This window comes from Zosterops lateralis (assembly GCF_965231275.1).
Source record: "Zosterops lateralis genome assembly, chromosome: W".
Taxonomy (NCBI): Eukaryota; Metazoa; Chordata; class Aves; order Passeriformes; family Zosteropidae; genus Zosterops; species Zosterops lateralis.
Window position 1 is genome coordinate 21,358,101 of NC_139801.1, and position 21,058 is coordinate 21,379,158.

The following is a 21,058-nucleotide window of genomic DNA, read 5'->3' on the forward strand; positions in this document are numbered from 1 at the left end:
TCATCATGATGATAGTGATGCCAGCATCTAGAAGGAAGAATGAACGATGGCGATGCCAGAGACTCTTATAATACCGTTTATTACTTGTAGGACTTACTTAAAATGTAGTGATCGAGTGTCAGTAACTGGTAATATAATACATTCTTCAAATCTCAGTGGTTTAGGTCATGTGGTCTCCTGGGGTGAGGAGGTGTTCTGTGTGCTTATGTGTGTGTATCATATCTTTGATGCTGCTGTATCTGGTGTGTAGAGAAAAGAAAAAAAGCTTGTTCTCATGTGTCCCAAAAGCGTGGAAGGTGTTTTACAGTGATGCTGTGGTGTAAACCAGAGACTGAAAAAAGATGCTGCACTCACAGTTGTGACTGCTACCAGGAAGTGTTACTGGGGATTTATGCAGTGTGTCTGGAAAATCATGAGGCTGGAGAGCTTGAGAGAGGCTTCTCTGGGAAGAGCAGCTTCCTGTCAGTAATCTGGAGAGTTGTAGGCAGGTGCCACACCGGCAAACACAACTTTACCTCTGTTCTGCTCGGAGAGCGGTTCCTGCTGCGGGCTGCAGCATGGCTCATGGAACACTGGCTGCTGAAGGCCTTCTCAGCACTCTTGGGGCTGTTGTGATGTGATTAATTTGGATTTCATTTAAGAGAGAGAGTAACAAGGGATTTGGAGGTCAATGCATCTGGTTCTCCAAATTCTTCCCAGGAGATAGAGCCAAGATAAAACCAGCAAGAAGGAGGATTGAGCGCCGGGAGCAGCAGTACGTGGCAGTGTGACTTTTCCAGCTTCTGCAAGCCATAGGAAGCATGGATTATTTTCTCTGAGTTGTTCTCCAAAAGGCTTGCCCCTTTACTTCCAGATAGATTTGGGGTTTTAGTTTGTGCTGCCCACATCTTCCCCAGCCTGGGCAGCACCAGGAGGATGAGCCTGTGCTCTGCCTGGCACCTTCCTCACACAGGGTGGGGTGCAGGGGGACAGGAGGTGACTTTGTGGTGTCCCTGTGTGAATAGGTACAAATGTGGCCTTTGTGTGAGACTGGGGAAAGCACAGCAGTTTGCAGGGGGTTAACAGGAGAGCACTGCAAGGAGAAAGGACAGCTGAGCCAAGGTGAGCTGAGGAGAGAGGGGAGCCTTGCCTTTTGGCTGGCTGATGCTGGAAATATCCACAGAGATTACACTTGAATGGTTTTCCAGAGATTTGCTTTTGTTTTGTAACCATTTTGAGGATAACTCAGTAGGCTCTGAGGAAATGAGCTCGAGCACTGGGAGATTTGTTCTCCTTGGCTGGCAGAGCTGCCTGTTCATGTCACACATGGGCACCACTTTGTCACCTCAGCACCTGCACCCGGGCACTGGCTCCACAGAGAAATGATACAGAAAACATCCCACTCCTTATGCCTCAACGACGCAAAGAGGATTTCCGTGTGCTGTGCCTGGCCAAAGATTGGTTCAAATTTAATTTTTCCTCCCTATTGCACTGGTGTTATTGTGGATGGAGCCTGCACTGTGTAAGCTCTCAGCCAAGAAAGGATTTGGCATCATGTGGGTAAGTGCCTTTTGTTCAAAGGATTGCCATTTGCATCCTCAACAAAAAAAATCTTCCTTTTATTTGGACAAGATCAGTGAAAACTTCTTGAATTCCCTTTTAAAAATCTTTTTTTAAAAGGAACTTGTCAAGCTACCAAGGGGAAAAAACAGCAGGTAGAACATGCAACAAAATACAAAGAAGTAAAAAAATAACTTCAAAAGCCACATGTGAAAATTTCAGTCTTTGAGCATCTTTTTCATTATTTATGTGACAGGAAGTTTTTTTTGTTTTTGTTTTTGTTTTTGGGTTTTTTTTTTCATTTTTTGTTCATCTTCCCTCTCTCCTCTCCACTGGATCTGTTGGGAAAAAAAGATAAAAACTTGGTTCTGAAGAATAAATTTTAAATTATGTTCCTTTTTGAACTCTGCGTAACAGATCGCAAAATAAAACTCAGAAAATAACAAAATAGAGGAGAAGAGGTTGGGAGATGGATAGAATTTACTGTCTCTGGTAATATAAGAGATGAAAACATGTTCAAGATGTTTCTGTAGAAGTGTTTAAAATAGTATATTGGGCAACAGTCAGGCTTGTGAGGAACTGAGATAGGGTTTGGGTCCATCATTCAGGGACCTTTTCCCTATAACTGCTCTGAGCGACTCAGTGATGCCTTTTTCAGACAGGTCTGCAGCATCTATTTCCCTTTTCCTTGGGTTGGTGATGGCCCCAAGCCTTCCCTTCACCTACAGGCAAGCTGAGGACACCACAATAAAAAGGATGAAATTCCTTTCAGTAGAAAACAAAGGTTCTGAGGTTATTTTAAAATTTATGATGTCTAATTTAGCTATTTTTATTTAAAAATAAATAAACCAACCAAATATCTCAACAGTTCTGAAATGGAATTGTTTTGTTACAGTATGTGGAACAAACAGAAACATTCTTACAAATCAGTTTGATATTAAACTGTTTCCTACTGTGCCATATTTTTCTTTGCTGCAGTTCAGGAAATTAGCTGTGCCCAGGGGGCTTGAAGAGCTGTAAGGGCAGTTTGTGATTTCTGTAATGTTCTGAGGCTGGGTAAATCCGTGTGGTTTGGGGACAGGAAAAGGTGTGTTCAGGAACTGCTGTGGCCTGAACTTGTCCTTCAGTAATACATTGATGGCAGTAAGAAAGCAGTGTGATACAGTGGGAATTGTTTCAACCCCGAATGTCCTATGCTTCTAGAAAAGTATTCCAGTGTAGCCAGTAGTAATTCACTTAATTGCCTTCCCTGAACAGTAAAATCTGAGGAAATTATCATAGCCAAAAAGTTAGAATTCTGTTTTCTTTCAGGAAAATCATGGTTATTCCTCCCTCAGTCTTTTATTTGACAAGACTTGTTGATTCCAGTGTGTAGATACTTAAAATTTCTCTTTCATTTCTAGAAATTGTCTTCTGGTCATACCTTCTGCTCTGATTCCTGGAGGACTTGTTACTTTTGAGTAATTGGCATGGGGTATAGCTTGGAGCTACCCCTAGAACAGGTGTAAAAGAAACACATTTGTCTTGCCAGGGTAACCTTAATAAAAAAAAAGGGAGGACTGGCCAGAGAAAACGCAGGTCCGCTCAATGTGAGTAACACTACGTAACTCCTTTATTTCGAGAGAAATGGCGTCTTTTATACACTTCTATATAGTTTACAGTTTGGATAGCTCATTCATTGGCACACAGCAAGAGAAAGAATGTAAACACACATTATTTTAGTTACAATTAAGGTGGCTACACATGTGCCTACTAACTATTTTACTCAGTGACCTTCAAATTCCCATATTTTCCCCAAACACCTTAAGGTGTCTTTTTCTAGCTGCGCCACACACCTGATGGAATTTTATCTGCGCAACAGGCTTCAAGGCCTCGTCAAGGCCTCAGGTCAGAACTCAGTCACAGTAGTTCAAACTCTTGATATAAATCATGACCTCCTGATTTAAGAAAATCAGCAACACATTTGTTTCTTTGTTCTGTTTGTATCAGGATTAAGGAGCTTGAGGACTCTGAGTTTTTGTTTAGCTCTGGCAGTGAAATACTTAAAGTTTCCTGCTGCCAGGCGTCACTCTGTATATGTTTGCTACTAGGATGATCACTCACTACTGATCACACTGCTAAATGTTGTCTGGGCGTTCACTGTCGTGTGTCTGACAAACGGTTTCCTCTGAGCTCTTCCACCGGCTAGCTTTGCTCATTAGAGAACCATAAAAACGTGTTATTTGTAGGTCGGAACCTCAGACTGAGACGTGATTGCGGCTGGAAGAAGGAGGGCTCACACGTGGGAAGGAACAAGCTTTATTCCGAGTTCATGCTCATGTGTCCAGAGAGCTCCGAGCCTCCAGGCTTCCCTTTTTTCCTCGAGGGCGTTCCCTGGGGGGGGGGGGGGGGGGGGAGAACTCACGGCCAATAGCAGGGGCAAAAGGGTGTGACCCAGAACAGGAAGGCCATCTATGGCAAAAGGGGGGTAGGGGGAACCTGATGCCTGGCTGAGTCACTCAGCTTTTACCAGAGCACTCAAGCCTTAGGGTGTGGCAGTGGGTATTATCAGGGAAGGATTACAATGAACTGGGAGTGGGGTGGGGGGTGTAGGGATAAACCATTACAGAAATTTAATAACAAAAACATACAGAACTTTAGGAAACCCAAAATGTACCAACACACACACAGAGAATTGTCATAATGTCTGGATTTATTTTTGTTTTTAAGACATTCTTTAAAATTCATTAACTATCCCTTCTTCTTCATACTCTTACATTTCTTGCATCTTCTTTTGTGACTGAAAAATCACTTCCAACACTGAAGTGCAATGGAAGAACTCGTTGGGCAGAGTGAGGGTGGGAGGATGCTTGGAAATGCACTTGAGCAGTGCTTTGGTGTGTGTGTCACAGACCTGACTGCTGATGATGCCAACTGCTGGTAAGCAAAGCACCACTTTTGGGTTGTAAGCTACAGATTCTGTCAGTGGCTGAGTCGTCTGTGTCTTAGTCAGGTGTATCAACTTCTTCCCAAAATACTCAAAATGGAAGATAAGCTCTGAAGAGATGGATTAACATTCTCTTCTTGTTTTGGTTCCAAAGGATATCATTGCTCATCATGTCTTATTTCATCAAGCATCAAATGGTTCAAAAGATGATTTTAATTCATTTCAGTTTTGCTGCTGCACTTTTGACACTTCCTGAGTAATATAGTATGTGTCAGGGCTTGAAGTGAAAATTTATTCTATAAATATCCTCCCAGTTTTAGTAAAAGGGCAAACTCCACAGGCAGTTGCACTGAAAGTTTTTGCCTTGTCCCACACCCTTCTGTCAACCCAACATAGAGCTGTACCATTCTTGCTTTGCAAAGTGGATTTGGAGATGAAAATAAATTGTGGAGAGCTTCACTTGCACTGATGGATGTGTATTGCTTGTGCTGTTTCCACCCCGAGCTTGCCCAGCAGTGGGGAGCCAGCGTGGCTTTGGTTTTCTCCTCACTGTGTTCTTTGCCTGGTCAGTCTCAGTCATTTCCTCCTGCTCTCTGTGCTTCCTGCAGCCTGGGTCCCATTCCTTCCTGCATCTGCAGTGTGCTGTTCCTCACTGCTCAGCACATCCACCTTCAGCTGCTGCTTCACCTTTGTGAAGCCATTGCCTCTTTGTGTTATTTATTGTTTGTTTGCCAAGCAGCTGAAGTCATGCTGAACTATGAATGATTCCTCCTTTCCTACAGTTGCAGTCTGCTATGTGTCATGTCTGAGACAATTTCATGCTCTAGATCAAAGAATTTCTAATATTGTCTTTCTGTCTGTAATTTTTCTGGGGAACAAATCTCAAATTCTCACAGATGGCATCTACCAAAACTATCCTTGCCTGGGGCACAGGCAAGTTGTGCATGAAGAGTGGTGCTGCATGGTTCACATTGGTTATAAGCTCTGTCTGGTCAGCTTTTCTTTCCTGCTATGGTTTCCTCTAATGCATTAGGTGCTGGAGCACTGCAGCCACCTGCATTTCCTGCAGACCCAGTGTGCAAAGGATGCTGTGTGGGATTGCAGCAGGCATTTTGTATCAGTCAGCAACAAGTGCAGCACAGCCTCTACCACATTATGCCCTGGGCAAAGAAGCCATTTGGAAAAAATGTGTGTAAGGAATAACACATTATTCGTTTCCTCAGTCTGGTTAGTCCATGAAAAATCAATATGACTGATGTTAGCCTTAAATGTGAAAGAATCTGAACAGAAAGGAAAATACTTCCTTTAAACATAATAAAACAGGCACCCCTGAGGTTATTTAAAACAACCAGGCAGCTAAAAGGCAGGGCAAAGATACAGAAAAATCCAGAGGACACAGCTCTTCCCTGGTCTGCAGGACAGTGGGTTTCACTTGCTCTTTATTTAATCTATTATGAGGGAAATTAATGATTTTCTTTTTTCTGTTTGGTAAATTGCTTTGTGGTCCTTTAGCCAAGATGGGAGGGCAGAGTGCTGCTGAGGCATGGGAAGATTGGCTGATGGGCTCATGGGTGGCCTGGAGTCAGCTCTTGGGGCAGCTCTAGGCAAGGCTTCTGCCCTGGTTTGGGGTATCTGGAGGTCTCTGAAGTAATCTGAGTGATGAGGAATTGCTGCAGGGTGAGGGGGCATACAGACGGACCAGGACTCTTCCTGTGTCCTGCTGGGCTGGTTCTTGCTTGTGAAGTCTGTCCCTCACTGGAGCTCAGGAGCCCCAAAGCCTTGGGATTTCTTTCCTCCAGAAGCACAGTCAGGATGGTGTTCCTCCTGCGTGGAGCTTTGTCCCCATGCCTTGGCTGCTCTGAAGCCATCTGGAGGTGCCAGCGTGCTGCTTGCCAAGCCGTGCTGCCACAGAGCCTGATGGCACTGCGCGCTGTCCCCTTCTGTGGGCTGTCTGTCCCCTGTGCAGGCTGGCAGGTGGCACTGCAGGTGTGGATGCTCACCTGCCGTGGGCTAAACACTTGTGTCAGGCTGCTCCTGCTGGGGGACACCACAGCCCATGCTACCGTCACATCTCTGGGCTTGGCACCTTGCACTCTTTGAGAAGAGCTGGCAGCCTGATAGTTTCTCTTAGAAGAAAACAGAAGTATTTTAATTATATTTAGTATTAGTCCTGCACAGACATAAATGCCAGCATGATTTACATAATTTAGCAGTATGTTCCTCTCTGCTGAATTATGTGTAATTGTGTAGACATGGTCACTTAAAATATTTTATGGGCTTGTGTAATATGACAGAGTGCAGCCTGTAGGGCCCGCAAGAAATCTTGCTATATAACTTTTATTTAATTTTATTTCAGCAGTTTAGCAATTCATTTTAGCTGGATTTGAACATCAGAATGAGCTCGTGGTTAGAGGGTAACCTGCTGCTGTAGTTCTTGGATGGACAAGTCAGGTGACTGAACAGCCAGCAGAGATGAACTGTGCACATGTTGAGGTTGGCAGCTGATGAAGAATATCTGACCTGTTTGCTGCTTCAAAGGCAGTGTGTGGGAAAGGTTTGAGCTGGAGAGAAGCTTCATGACAAGGTAGGGTTGTGTCTTCTGGAAAATGCAGACTCGCCCAAAGGAGAAGTGTTTTAGTGAAGCAGGAAGGGTTCCTTTGGCACCATTGTCATTTGCTGGTGTTTTACCTGCAGGCAAGATTTTATTTCTGCAGCATGTTCCTCTGCTTCCTGTCCCTGCTTATGAGAAAATAGGTGGGGACAAAGCAGTTTTGCCCTGGACACTGGATGCAGCTGGGCCTGGTGGATGTTACTGTAGTTGGCAAAATGCTTAGTGTAAAAAGGGAGTCATTCTTCTGTGTGTGGTGGCCATTGTGTTTTAGATCATCTTGCAATCAGCAATTCTTCGTTGGCCATGGGGCCTGATTCAGTGAAGTGCTGAATACTTCTGCAATGCAAAATGCACTAAGGATGCTCAGCAGCTTTGCATGCTCTGATCTCTGACTGACAGTACATGACCCACAGCTCACCTGATTTTCATAATCATTTGCCTTGTACAAAAACAATCTGCCATCTCTGTCAAGAGGGAATATTTGTATTTATTTGCAGGATGGGTATCATTGAAATCAGATGTCATCCTTGTCAGGTTTTGCCACTGGTCATGCCATAGGTGGTTTGAATATGACTTAGTCCAGTGAGATATTTAATAACAGCCCGTTTGAAATGCAGTGTTCACAACAGCTGCTCATTTTTGCCTGATACAACACAAAATCTCTCACTAGCATGCTTTTCATTTGGAATTGTCTGGCTGAGGATTTCTGATCTCTTCTGGTTTTATCTGCATAGAAGTTTTTAGTTGCTCAGGTAGATTGCTGGAATTTGAAGTGTAAAGCACCGTGTAAATAAAACAGTTGTCCACCCAAAGAGCCTCTGCAGGAACCGTGTAAATAGATTATAGTAAGGGGTTTTAGGAAGCTCAGCTGCATCTCAGCTTAAGCTCTATTTTTTCCTTTTTCTTCTATCTCCTTCCTTTCAGGGCCATGTGTAACATAGGAGCCTTTTGAGGCTGATGCAGAACGAGACTGTGTCACCTCGTGTCCGCTCTGTTGACAAAAACATGTTATTGTGGGTGACCACAATGGAACCGAATAGATCCAGGGCTTTTCATCTTGCTTTGACAAAGCAAGAGAAGATCAAACCCTCCACACTTTCAAAGAAACTAAATACTTTATAGTCTGCTTGAGTCGAAAAATTTGTACTCACAGGTCTTTTGGTTATTTGTGAAGCCTTTTCTAGAGGGATAAAACTGATCACAATTTGATACAATTGCAGCCCAATACTCTTGGCTTTATTTGGAGTGAATGTCCAAATTTTGTTATCAGTTGCTTTGATTTCTCTGTAATCATCAAGGCTGCCTCTCAAAAACAGATGTAATAGCTCTGAGCTGTAATGAGAGGAAGGCAGGGCACAGGAGTGCAGAAACCAGCACGAGCTGCTGCAGATCAGGTTCCTGCTCTGGCCCTGCTGTGTGAGAGCAGTCTCTGTGGCCCCAAACCCTTCAGCCCTGGTGCCCCAGAGTCCCAGTGGAAAACATCCCTCTAGGGAGCTGCTTTTCTATCCTTCTTCAGCAGATCCCTGCTGGCAGCTCCTCTTGGAGACTGGGTCTCCATCCTGGCAGGGTAGGCTGGTCACCATTCCCAGTGCTTTGGGTTTCTGCCTGACACTGCTAAGAGACATTTTGTGTCTTCAGCGCAGCCTGGCAGGTTTCCCTCTGCCCTTCCCCTGCTCCCATCCCATCTCTGCAGGCACTGTTAAATCATTTTACCTCTGCACCTTGCCCTGGTCCTGCTGTAAGGCAGCAGTGCTGCTTGGCTGTTGGTGAGGCCATGTACAAATGGTTCAGAGTGGTTTCTCTTCCAGGAAATTCAATTTCCCTTCTCCTCACATGAGCTGCCAAAAGATCACAGCTGCTGGGAAGACTTAAAAACCTTTTGATGAGTTACATGGGTGAAGGCCCTTTGGATTAGAACCAAACAAATGGTGTGTTTTGGCTTGTGGACTGTAGAGAAATATTGGAGACAAAGATGGCAGATAGGGGAACTGCATAAAAATGAGAGATTTTTTGGCAGTTTTCAACTAAGGAACAGTAACTTTAGGAAGCTATGAAGGGTTGAACAAAATATTTTGCATAGATAATTTTTTTATTTTGGGACTGACCTTTAAACAAATCTAATAAACCTCAGAATTGTTGCCATTTGAAATCAAAAGACAAAATATCAAATCCTAATTTTGAATGTCTTTTGTTAATTTTAATCAGTATTTTTTCCTTGAAAAAGTTTGTCTGAAAAATATCACCTACTACTTATGATGCCAGACAGCATATTTTATGAGACATTTGTGTTTTGACAAAGCAAGTTCTGTCATACAGTTTGGTTTTGCATATTTTTATACTAACATTTAAATGTTGGGCTTGAACTGCTCATCTGTAAGAAAATACATTTATAATCTCCTTACAGTCATATATTCTTGCATGCTGAAAGAATTGGTTAGAGTAATTTGTAATTCTTCCAGATAATTTTAAATAATACATGGTGTAGAAGAAAAAAGGAATGGCAAACAGAAGCTCAGAAAGCATCTTTTCACCTGATCATGTGAAAGGCAACTGCAGAGCTTCCAGCAAAGCTTGCCAGTGACTGGATCTTGCTGATGGGAGGATCCCACACTTTGATTTGAACCCGTTGGCCAAACATGCTGTATAGGTGGCCAAAAGAATGAATTCTCCTTTTAGAGAAAACACCTGTTCCTGCTGTCTCCAGTCCTCTGCTGCTGATTCCTCTTGGCAGCAGAAAGGGATAGCACAAGTGTGCTCTATTTTAAAAGGTACTTTTGTCACTGCAATAGTCTATTCTTACCTTCCAGATGCACCTCTTGAAATACTTTTTCTTAGTCTGTCCATGCAGTCTGTGCATCTCCCACGTGATTTCCAGTGCTTTCATCTTTGGACCAAATTCTGGCTGAAGGCAGAGGGAGTTCTGGTTCAGTAATGACCAGAGCACTGGGTTTTGCTGGGAGCTGTGTGTGCTGTGGGTTAGGGGAGACAGGAGCATCGCAGGGCTGCGTACTTGCTGAGATTGTGTTGCTCTGTTTGATGTCCAGCTCTGGGAAAGTGGAAAACGTCTTGCACTGAAATGGTTGTTGCACTGAAAGTGCTGGTTGAGGTCTGGACAAACGACTTGGCTTACGAGTGCTGGGTGCTGAAACCTCTCCTTTTTGAAACAGGATTTAGAAAGTTGTATGCATTTATTTCTCTAGAGACTCTTCTGTGGGGAGAGGGAGTTCTTTGAACTGTGCTGTTTGTTTGTGACACAGTAAGTGCTTTCTTGCTTTGTTCTTTCTTTTCCAAGCCTCAGGTTAAGATCTTAAATTCCATCCTTTGCATGTGTGTGCCAGGAGGAATATAATTACCAAAGTGATAAGAACATTGATTAATGCTGCCTAGGCTGTTGATAACACCTATTTTAAAAGGTGAAAGATTTTCAGTGTGTACACTCCTGTGTTGTTATATTGGAATGTGTAGTCAAGAATTTTCCTCATGACTCCTGATGTGTTGAGTCGTCACACAAGCTTCTATTTGGTCTTTATTATTCATTTATTTCATTACCTTATTTGAAATGACTTTGAAGAAAGGGTATCAAAAGCCTCTAGCTTTTTGATTCAGTACATTCTTTTTCCCTAAAAAATATATATATTTCAATTTACTAAGCAGCGAGCATCTGCAGAGTGCCAGAGCTGAGCTGGAAATAGAACAGTGACTTCACCAGCGAGTTTTATAATGGAAAAACTGCAGTTAGCATAGATTTTGCAATGCATGTAGAGCAGTGTGAACAGCTTTGCAATGACCGAAACTTCATAATTATATAAACACGAAGAAAAAGCCAGTATTTAGATGGGGAGTCAGTTCTTTGTTGCTTTCTTCCTGGAAGTCCCAGGGCAATAAGAATTTAACAATCTGTGAATAAATAACTGCTATTTAGCTCATCAGAGATGTTGTTCCAGTTCTTACTAACTCTGAATTTGCTTAAAGCTTCTAGATTTATTAGGAAAACTGGAGTTGCAACTACATAATTGTCTGGATAACTATTATTGCTTGTAATAATATTACTCACAGTTTATTACTCATGGTATTATAGAGTATACTTGATTTTGGGGCAGAGCAGTGACATAAAAACACCCTCTTCAGTTAAATTCTAGGAGATGGAAAATTTTTTGAATGTTGGACAGAGCTATTACATAAGGACAAATATTTACCTAATGTAATCAAACTCTTTAAATCAGAACAATATTGGGAGTGCAGTTACTATGGTTCTGTATAATTTTGTGCTATATTTGACAGAATTTGGCAGCCACAGCTGATCATCTGATTTTGAAAGGGAAGAGAAGAATACATTAGGTTTGCATTCCAAATCTCTCAAGATGATGGCACATGCTCTCTTGCTAGCCCTGAGCAAAGAAACAAAATCCAAATAAATATTTGCCCAAATCACCTTACAGCACTGCAGGGCTGTGATGGTGAGTGTGATTTTGGAAGACCCTGCCTTTGGATGCCTGCCCTCCTGCTCTGGTTTCAGAGCCCCCCCTGCCTTAGCCTGTGTCCCCATGTCCTCACCCTGGGGCCAGCAGCCCAGTCATCTGTGCTGGGGGATGTCACCTCCTGCTCTGCCCCAGCCTGCCCAGCCATGGGGTCCCATTGGGCTCGAGCCACTGGGGATCTCCCAAAGTGCTTCTTGAAGCTGAACAAAGCTGGTGGGTAAAACATTCTCCCAGTTATGCCCTGGAAATCCTGATTTGCTGACCATCAGCTGGCACCAGGCAAGTTCCTGTTCCCCTGGTCTTTTCAGTGGTGCAGGGTCATGTCAAGTGATGGACAGATGGAGACCCTGAAATAAGGGTAAATTTGTTGGTGTGCTTTTATGGGGATTTCTATTAATTTTTTTAATTAATCTTTTGCAGTTGGGCTAAATGTGAATTCTGTCTATTGTTTAGGGCTTTGAACATGAGTGTGCAGTAATTGGTAGGAGATAATTAGCACAATGACAGTAAATCACCCAGCAGCTTGAGTCATCTGCTATGTCACAGTCTTTGTGTGCTTCATGAGTAACCTTTTACAGACCATTTCGTGGTTCAGCACTGCAGAAAATACAAGTGCAGGAGTGATAACAATGTCCTCCCCTGACAACACATGATACTCATTTCCCCTGGTCTCTCACCTGTTTCTTTGTCACATCCTGTTTCCACTTGCACTAGAAAGGCACAGAGAGGTTGCTGGCAGGATGGGGAGTGCCAGGAGTGCTGGAATGGGCATTGCATGTGGAGTGGACATGATTGTTTGTCCAGCTGATACCCCAATGAACTAAGTACTGTAGCTGGGAGGAGGAAAAGGGTGTGGTGAAAGGAAGCACTGTGTAAGATGAAGTTGAGAATTAATTATTTTTCACATGTAGCATCAAATTTTGGAAATACAGATCTTTTTACATTTTTATATTGAAAAAAGCATGCCAAGTTTTCCTCTTATGTAGAAAGATTGGATATTGTTAATGCAATGAACAAAACCGGCATTTTCATTGCATTTGATGAAACCACAAAAGGTCAATTCCCTTATTCTTTAAAAGTAGTCATGGCTATAACTGATTTTTTTAATGTAATTTAAAGTACTCAAGTTTTTTCTCTCATTTTATTGTAGAAGTATTTGTCCTGGGTTGCAGTGTAGGATGTACACAAAGTATTTATTCTATCATCATCTTCATGGACTGTTGAAACCAGGTGGGCTAGTGTTTTCCCAAGCCCCCCGCCTCTTCTGCTAATGGCCTTTGGGGAGTCTTCTGCTAATGGCCCATTAACGCCTTGCCCATGAGTCACAGGTAACTCCCTCCAGGGGTTATCTCTGTTAATGGGCCATCAAGGACCCACTTCACACTCCTCATCCTATTGCGAGATGCTCTGCCCAGGGGGAGGAGCCAAGCATTCTCACCTGGATATAAGCTGGTATGTGGAACAGTGTAATGGGCACTTACCCACTGGATTCCCAGAGGAGCAGAGCTCCCAGACCTTTCTACAGGATCACTGCTTCAGGAAGAGCACCTCACCTGGACTGCTTCCACCATCCTGCTCAGGTTGTATTCTGACTCTGTCAGTGATCCTTTGTGTTATTGCATTTATTTTATTTTATTTTTACCTTTTTACCTTTCTTCTTATTAAATTATATCTCTGACTTGGAGCCTCTCATTCGTTTTGCTTTCAAACCACAACAGTATTTAACTTAATTTTTATCTGTATTGAAATTATAAGGAGAAGTAGCGACATATTGAGAATGCAGCCAATATGAGAATATATGTATTCAGACATCTAATTTTTATTTGTCTCTAAGCAATTATGACAATCTCTTTTAAGGAGCAGTGCTCCTTGTAGTTTACTGTACTGGGTAGGTTGGATAGAGTTAATCCCAGTCTTGCTGGTCCAGTTTGGCAGTTTTCCAGCTGAGTTGGGCCATAGAGGTGTGCTGGGAGAAGTATAAAATGCTGTATTTCGAGGTGTGCAGATCATGTTTGTGTTTTTGCTTTCATTATTCACAGTATGTAGGATGCTTTCCTTTCTGAAAAAGGAACTCCTTCACACAACAGTCTGAAAATTCCTCATGGCTCCAACTGTGGGATTCTGAGCCAGCACCTTCCAGCAGTGAGCTCGTCTGGCAGCGTGCCCTGCTGGAGCTGCTGGCCCCCCTGTGTCACTGTTCTGTGTTTCCATTTGGGAGCAATCATGTTTACCTTGGTTTCTGGATGCAGTTGGAATTACTGCCTGCTTGTGGAGCACTTCAAGGACAAAATAAATGCTGGAGATATTGATTTATCTAGCTCCTCAGAGGAGCTGGCTCTGAACATCCTGAAGGCACGCTCTGGAGACCAGCACTTTGGATGGTGCTTTAGGAGGCTCTGGCCAGCCTTGGCCCTTGGTCTATTCCCCCAGAGAAGCTGTGCTTCCTCCAGAGCACGTGGACTCTCTTTCTATGTCTGCTTTCTGCTTCCCCTCCATCCAGCCAGCCCCCTGCCCTTGTTTTATTCTGTGACGTTTAATTCTTCTTTGCCTAGGGTGAAGTCTTACAAATGAATGTAAATAGCATTGCCCCCTTTCATTAGCAGCAGAATGATTTGCTTGCTTTGCTGCTATTTAGCCTGGCTGAAACGAGCTTCTGGTATACAATTCCTTGTGTTGGTCATTAAACCTTGTTAATAATGTGCTGTGTGAGGTGCCATCTGTCCATGCAGAGATACTCCTGTCTGCTGAGGAATAACTCACTCTTAGGTGCTGGGGCGGGTTTGTGTGGGGCTGTTACAGAGGCCCCATTTGTGCCTTGTTTGAATCTGGGATAAGGGAGGAAAGGATGCATCTCATCACTGCTCTTAGACCTGAGAAGTTTTGGGAAAGCAAGTGGATTCTCAGTGTGTAACAAGTGAAATAGAATGGTTAGGCAGGGTTGGGAGAGAGTGAAATTCACATCAGTATCTAGAGTAATTTATGCTAGAAATAAGAGGAACATTTGTATCATCAGTTTGGGAAGACCTTAATTCAGAACAACAGTGGAATCTTTTTTAGCTGTTTTTAACAATGAAATTTACCTTTCTGAAGATCCTCTAGAAGATCAAGTTTTAAGCAAGGCTCACCTTAGAGCCATGGGAAGGGACATCAGGCCCATGACCTGAATCTGCCTCACAGGGCACAAACCAGGAGGTTGTCAAGGTCATGCTCAGGAGAAAAGCATTTCCCTTATTCTGGTCCCACAAAAAAAGCCCTGTTGGCAGTTATTTGTTTGTATGCTTATGAGCTCTGCTATGCAAAAATTCAGTTTAAATTACTGGAATGGTTTGGTCTGGTTCAGCATTTATAATTTTTCTTAATATTTCAAGGTTTCTGAATGCTGTCCAAAACTCACACTTTGTAGGGGCTCTTAAGTAACAAAACCCTGAGGCAGGATCTTGTTTGTAAACATAAACTTTACCCTGGATTCCCTCCAGGACTGTTCTCTGTGATCCTTCCTCTCTGTGGAAAGCAGGCCTAAAAAGCAGCAGTGCTTTGATATGAATTCTTTTCAATCGAAGTCTGGAAACCAGTCTGCTCAAGCTGCTAAGAGGAATCAGTGAAATAACTTCATTCAGCTTCCTAATGCCTTTCCCACTGATCTTTCCTAAATGCCAGCTTTTTCAGGAGCCTGTATTAGAGATTTTGGGTGAATTTCTCTTTAAAGATAACATTTGTCTTCATATCTAGAAGATGTTATTGGCCTAGTCAGAGAGAACCTCTTCCAAAAATGGTGCCTAAAATTATCCAGTGAGATCCAAGAAGAGACAATCTAAGCAAGCAGAAACATTTCATTTTATCTCTCCATAAAGAATCCAATGGGAGATTTTTATTGAAGGCCATGTACAATAACTTGTGCAGTAAGTGACAGAGAATGCATCATTTCCCCTGGAAGGCAGGCAAATGGAATATAAGTTCTATCTCAAAGGCTGGTGCAACCTGGGTGGCTCATCAGCTGGATAACCATGTGAGAGACCCAGAGGCAACTGCAGAACTGTCATCTCAGCTGTTGTCAGTGGAACTGGTCAGGGAGGTGGCTGCTGAAGGCCTTCCTATGTGGGCATCTGGTTCTTGCAGCAATTTAATGCTGCCCATCTGTGCTGCCCATCCTCTTCCAGGGGAGTGGAGGAGTCACCTGGTTCTTGGGGAGGGGTTTACAACTGCTGATCCACCACTGTCCTGGGTTGCAGTGTAGGATGTACACAAAGTATTTATTCTATCACCATCTTCATGAACTGTTAAACAAGTGGGGCAGTGTTCTTCCCAAGCCCCCTGCCTTTGGGCTGTCTTCTGCTAATGGCCCATCAATGCCTGGCCCATGACTCACAGGTGACTACCTCCAGGAGTTATCTCTCTTTAATGGGCCATCAAGGACCCACTTCACAACTCATCATCCCATTGTGAGATGCTCCGCCCAGGGGGAGGAGCCAAGCATTCTCACCTGGATATAATCTGGGATTTGGGACAGTACAAGCAGCCCTTACTCACTGGATTCCTAGAGGACCAGAGCTACCAGACCTTTTTCTACAGGATCAGTGCTTCAGGAAGACCACCTCACCTGGGCTGCTTCTTCCACCCTGCTCAGGTTGTATTCTGACTCTGTCAGTGATCCTTTGTGTTATTGCATTTATTTTATTTTATTTTTACCTTTTTACCTTTCTTCTTATTAAATTATATCTCTGACTTGGAGCCTCTCACTCGTTTTGCTTTCAAACCACGACAACCACCAATTTGGGTCTCTCTTGGCCTGGCTTTTGGTTTGAGTTGTATTTTTACTAGCAGTATTTTTGAAGCATGTTCCTATCTTAAGACATGGTTGAAATTTGCAAGGAAACTTCATAGGAGAAATGAAGTAATAGAGGGATGGATAGTTGGACAGTGAAAGTGTCTTATCTCTTTTTCACTGGAAATGAAGTTAAAAAAGAAAGAGCTAGTACTTTTTCTGGGAGCTGTGTACTGCTCCTTGGACAGATGTCTGCATTCTTGGATTAGTCAGGATAAACCCCCAAATAATATACAGGAAGAGGATTGAGTTGAGAAATGCAAAATTTTTCTGCAACAGGCCAATTAGTGTTTTGCTTCTGTATTATTTATAGAAGCTCAGTTGAACTTGATGGATAGATATTTTCTCTAGAGCCATGTTGTGTATGTACACTACCTCTGTTGCATATTGTGAAGGTCAAATTTTAAATCTGCTCTTAAATGAACACTGCTGCATATTCTCTGTTCCGCTGTCACATGTGCGTACTCATGGTATTGACTTGTACCAGATCCATTGTTTGCCTTTCTGTGTATGAAAGTATATTTAATGAGTTTTATACCAATATCCTGTGTAGTGATGCACCCCACACCCCCAGCAGGTGTTTCCAAATAGGGAAAGAGTTTCAGTTTACCTTTAGACATATTAGGAAGTTTAGCTAGAAAGTTCTGTGTTTTTCTCTTAAGTAATTGGCTCAGGGCCAATAGAGAAGCATCTATTGGACCTTGTCACTGTTCTTCAAACCTTGTATCTCTCTCTATTGACCGCAAGCCAGGTTGTCCCTCCTAAAACATTCAGTGTTTAGGAAGAAGCACAAAAAAAGGGGCTTTTTGGAGTGTTCTAGCAGAGTGTCAGAGGTTTTCTCAGATACCTGTGCGTGGCTTTTCATTTGTTTTCTGTAAGGTTTGTTATTTTGTTATTTTTCTTTATTAAACCTTTTGCTTTACAAAACACCTCTGAAGAGCAGTCTCGCTAATTAATTTTAGCCACTTCTCTGCAAAGGCTGGACCCTCAGAGATTGATACATTAGCACATAGTTTATAAGACTCTGACCACATGTTAACCTGTATCAATCCTGCCTGCAGATAACTCGGTTTAAAAATAGACTGGCTCAGCTGTGTAAAGATGAGATACCTGAGGTCATCCGTATGGGACAACTGGGATTGCTTTGAACGATGGGACAGTGCCAGTGTACCCCATCTATGAATCAGTGTACTCAGGGGCTTTAAATTAAGGAGGGCAGATCAGTTTTAACTTTGTCAGGCTTTACAGGTGCAGGTTTGTGGGGTAGTTTCCCCCCCTCTCACCACAAAGAGCTCTGTTCCAGAGCTCCGAGGAGCCCTTTGCTGCATCCTGGTGTCTCCTGTACTCCAATCCACCCTGGTGATATTTCAGCAGGCTTCAGGCACCTCACAAGGTTTTCATTCCTATGCTGCTTCCAGAGCTGGATGGGACCGCTTGCCTGAGGTCATCCCAAAGAGCCTAGCGGCACTTTGGAGCTGGGCTGTGGTTCTGAGTCACAGTCAGTGCCACCACCATGTGATGTGCCACGGCTCATCTCTCCAGAGCTTCTATCTGGCAGGGAGAACAGGCTTCAGAATGGACTTGATGTATTTATTTCTGCTGCCTTTCTCTTCATTCTGTAGGACTCATGTTTCTGTGCTGATTCTTGAGTTGTTAATGAAGTTGAGAAGCAGTGAGTAATTGGGATGCAGGGTGGGAATTATTACCATTTTTCTTTAACAGAAGCTTGAGTGAAAATGTTACTTGAAGCTCATTTCCACAATATTGTTATGCAAAACAATGGAAAGAGCCTGTCAGCTTGTGATTTTGGGATGGGGAACAGTTTTTTTAGTTTGTCTTCCAATAGGATAAATCCAGTCCCAGATGTCTAGGTTAAAGTCTGACCTTTAATCCAAGACATGATCACAAAAGCTTTGGAATATAAAGTTGTTTTTAAAGTTTCCTTCCCCAGAAGCTTTTCTGTTGTTTTTTCTTTTTGTATTACAGATGCTCATTTGTGGGGAAATCTTATAAACATGGCATCTGCTGCCAGTGATTTTGGAAACCACTGCTTTTTGTCAATGGCTTATTTTTGCAAATTGCTCAGATTAATTTCTCTGCAATTCTAAATATCTCTTTCAAGATGTTCTAGCTACTCCAGCTGAATGGCAGGCTCTTGCTGTCAGCCTAATACGCCTGAGGGTGCTGCCTGCTGTCTTCTGACCTCTGGGCAGGACGTCTAAGATATTTTTTCTCCAGAATCTCTGACGTCAACATCCAAACTGTGGGGAGGAAGCAGAAAGCATGTGACTCTCACTGAATGGGAGGCTGACATAGCAGACTTCATTTCACTAAAGTCTCATCCAAACTCAGCATTGGTATTGGTTGGAGATAAGCACTGAGACTGATCTAAACCAGGATACTTGTTAGGCAAATCTGCTTTAATTTTAATGCAGATCCATTTATTTTATGCTACTGTGGAAACTGTGGAAGAAGAAACTGGTCTTCAGAATTGTGTTAAGAAGAGATGAGACTCAGATTGCTAGGATGCTACATGTACATTTGCCTTGTCCTTAGACTTTTTCCTGAGTAGCCACTATGGAAAATATCAAGAGACTAAATTGAGGGAGTTGGTGACTTTCTCATTTAGGCAGTCTGTTTGTTATGTTAAATTCGCCTTTTGATTGTGATCACAAAATTTTATAGTAAGGAAATTAATAGGAATTTCTTTAACTTCTTGGAAACCTCTAACCTGGAATGAAATATTCCTTGCAGTTGTGCTGTTGAGTTGCTGGAATTCCCCTGTGGGTAATACAGCATTAACACACCGACGTGCCTGGCAAACTAAGAGAAGGAAATTGGAACAGAATCTAAATACATATGTATTTGCTGTTGCAGCAGGTTTTTTTTTTAATAAATGCTCCTGGCCAGACTGCAATACCCTGTAGCAGGTTCTTGCCAGCCATGGAGTGTCTGTCTGCGTGCAAGCTCTCCTGGACTGGTGCCCAAACAGACCCAGAGCCGTGGTGCACTGAGGAGCAGGAGCTGCACTGAAGACTCAGGCAGGGCTCAAGAGCTGAGATAGACTGGTCAGATTTTGGACTCCTAGAGGCAGCCAAACAGTGTGGGTTGCCCCAAAATAGAGAACTTGCAGCATCTGCTAAATGCAGTCCAGTAAGGTGGCAGGCAGAGCTGCCGTGCTGCACAGTGAGGGCAGGGGGTGCTTGGGGAAGCTGCAGGTGTGTAATCCCTCCTGCATTTTGACGCAATGCCGGAGAAATCCCAGCTAGCTCGCACATCCCGGCACTGTGCCGAGAGTGGCCGGTCCCGCGCCGCTTCGGGCTCAGGTAGCGGTAAAGCAGGGCTGCTGAATCGGGCAGCAGCGAGGCTGCTCTCAAATGGGTCTCGGTTGTGATGCACCGTCGATTGGAGCAAAGAACAGGAAGGGTTTTCCTTTGTGCTTCTCAAAGGATTTATTCCCCAAGGGGTGCAGTGGCGAAAAAACCAAAAAGCCCGTGCTTACGCTGTCTATTAAACGAGGGAAGAACTGGGAGGAGTCTCGGGTTTAATGGTTTCTCTCACCTGAGATTTCAAGGCTGGTGGTTCTGGTGGGCTCGAGGGAGTGTTTTTCCCTCTCCAACCTCTGAAGGATTTTAGATCTGACTCTGAGTCTGTGCTGAGCTCGGTGCAGCGCGAGAAGGATGTGGAGTCTCAAGGTCTTGGTTTTCTTGGTTTCTCGCGTTATTATTTCTTATCTTACAATTCTCTGTGTCCGGCCAAGGTGTTCACAGCAGCTCGGACATGAGGTGACTCTCCCCACGATGGGAGGTCGCTGCCTCTTATACAGATAACTACGTACCCATTATTTACAATTCTGTGCCAATGTCTATCACCTATACAAGAAGGGTCCTTTCCACTCTAACCCAATACACTGAAACTACTTTGTACCCATGTCACTACAGAAGATGGATGCCAAGGGAGAAGAAGAACCCAGGGCTTCACCCCAAAATCTCCATTTTGTCCCTTTGCATCTACATTCTAAAAATCCCAAAACTACAAAATCTTCTACACAGTGATAAACTACACTACTGTCTGTTACACATTTGTGACTTGTAATTCTCTGTGTTGGATGTTTTTCACATGGACCAAAATCAAAGACTGTGTCTTTCTGGGCTCTGTGCCAGGCAAACCCCCCTGCACAGACTCCAGACCCTCTTTTTCAGGTCCCAGGCCTCTCTACCAAGGTCTGTGACTTCCCAGGGCACCCAGAGGGATGCCCTGGACTCCAACAGAGGAGGATACAATTCTTCAACCAATCAGAGATATAACTGGGAGGGGATTAAGGAGGGGCTCACAATATGATAATCTATAGGCTAGGCAAGGGGAGTGGAAAGGGTCACATGGACCAATGGGACACTGAATGATAGGGGAATTCCCAGGCACAGTTTAGGCAGGGGGTAGGGGACAGCAAGGGTTGACAGGGAACTCTCTGGAACTAAGGGCAGGGATTTAGGGAAGATTGACATCATGTAAATGAGGTAACAGGTGGGTCTAGAGGGTGAATGACAACTTGATAAGGGAAGAGAAAACTTGGGGTAAAACCAAACCCATCAGGGAGAAAACAGGAACAAACCATTGGGAGAATAACTTAACAAAAACATACCACCACAGCATTTCACTTGCTTCATTTCTCTGTCATAACC

The 21,058-nt window shown here is 43.4% G+C and overlaps 1 protein-coding gene across 5 annotated transcripts in view; it reads left to right on the plus strand.

Annotated features, from left to right (window-relative positions):
- The window catches only part of LOC310922231 (fibroblast growth factor 13), a gene marked incomplete at its 5' end in the record, with an annotated part of 329,490 nt that overhangs the window by 54,694 nt on the left and 253,738 nt on the right, over nucleotides 1–21,058 (plus strand). The gene's annotated exons all lie outside the window — the stretch shown is intronic.